The sequence below is a fragment of the Austrofundulus limnaeus genome, unplaced genomic scaffold, assembly GCF_001266775.1.
Source record: "Austrofundulus limnaeus strain Quisiro unplaced genomic scaffold, Austrofundulus_limnaeus-1.0 Scaffold24, whole genome shotgun sequence".
In the NCBI taxonomy this organism is placed as follows: Eukaryota; Metazoa; Chordata; class Actinopteri; order Cyprinodontiformes; family Rivulidae; genus Austrofundulus; species Austrofundulus limnaeus.
The window spans coordinates 286141-288101 of record NW_013952426.1 but is presented as its reverse complement, the minus strand read 5'-3'; positions in this window follow the sequence as shown (position 1 = coordinate 288101).

Genomic DNA, 1961 nt, shown 5'->3' with positions numbered 1-1961 from the left:
GTATTATTACTGGGGCCAGATAAAATGCCATGAGGGCCTGATTTGGCCCACCAGCCTTACATTTGACACGTGTTTTAAAGGCTCTAAAACTATAGTGATGGGGTAAAAGGAAGAGAATTGGTGAGAAGGTTGTGCTGGATTTAGATGAAGAAACAGAACTTTTGCTTCCCATTAGTCCATCTCACTCTGTGATTCTGGATTCTGGTCAGAAAAGAGCAGATTATAGTTCTGGATCAGTTTTCAGGCTCGAACCACGAGCAAGATAATGGAGAAATAACAACAAAAAAAGAATTGTAACACCAGCATATACAGTATTTCCAGTGTGGTGGGTTCCAGCTGAGACTCCAACCAATAAAAATTAGTTTCAGATAAGTTTGGAGACGTGCCAGAGGGAGCTGGTGTTCTGAGACAGACACGGAGAGCAGGAGATCGTTCAGAGAACAGCCTCTGGCTCCGAGTGCCTTCATGAGACAGTTAAAGGAAAAAAAGAGYGGGGAGACGGAGAAATAAACAGCACTGAAACAGAACCGAGGCCAAGAGCAGCCATGTGTGGATTTGTTTCTTTACTGATGAGCGAGCGCCGGGCTGTGTGTCAGAGGGGTCCGTCCACCGGGCCCTCAGGGGACAACATGGAAGAACCTATGAACGCCCCCGCCTGCCCGCCCCGTTTCATTTCACTTTTCACTGCTGAGATTTCTCCTTCAGTCACAGCCTTTACATGAAAAATAATGTTTTACTGAGGGGGAAATCGATTTACATTCCCCGGCACAGACTGCACCGCAGGGGCAGCAGAAAAAGTTCAGACTAAACTGAAAATATATTAAACAATATTTACTGTGCAATTCAATCTGCAGATGATGAAGTTATTTTTGTAAAATAAACAAAAAAAGGTTTTACAAAAACTGTTTACCACCAACTTTAAAGTAAAGTTAAATAAATAAAAGCCAAATGTTAGAGAAAATGCAATATTTCTGACCATTGAAAAACTGCTGAAAAAAATAAACTAAGCTGCTAAAGCTAAAAGAAGCAAAAGTAGCTAAAAGTTAAAGGCTGAAATGATCAAAAAACTAAYTAAAAGCTGAGAAGAGCAAGATTCTAGCTAAAAGTCAGCTTAGCAATTTTTCACTAATTATTTATCATCAGTGTRGTTTTACACCTGGACATTTGCCTTGAATACTTCCTGTCAGAGAACTCCCAGATAGAGGTGGGTGTAYTGATCCAAGGATGGATGACAAAATGCTCATCAGGATTGGATCAATACTAATTATAGGAAATTCAGAGAACTATCAGTGTTCCATTTAGAGTCGGTGTTGAATTTTAGAGTCAGTGAGGTGAAGTTTTTGGGTGTCATCATTGATGAAGCGCTGACATGGAGACCTCATATAAATTATTTAAGAATAAAAATAGCCAAATCTATTGCAGTACTATACAAAGTGTGGGAGTCATTCAGTGATAAAACTCTGTATGTGTTCTATATTGTAATAATTGTTCCACACTTGATCTATTGTATTAAAATCTGGGGGAAAGCATGTAAAACAATTACAAATCCAATTTTAGTTTTACAATAAAACAGCCGTAAGAATTATCACTAGAACACATTATGGTCACCCACCAAATACATTATTTTATCAGTTGACATTAATAAAATTTTACGAGTTGTAATATTTAGCAGGTTATGTATAAGGCTCATAAAAACATTTTACCTTTAAACATCCAGTTAAAATTTGTTAAAAGACAGAATGGTAATCTTAAAGGGATTGAGATGTTTGTGAAACCTAAAGTTTGAACCAGTTTGAAGGAGCRGTGTATTCAGGGAATAAAACTATGGAATAATCTGGAGTGATGTAAAAATGTCAGATCTATGTGTTTAAGAGAATGACTAAACTTTGTTTGTTGAAGAAATATAAATTAGAATAATGTGTATTTATACAAATTGTTGTTCGAGAAGGATTATTGTTGTT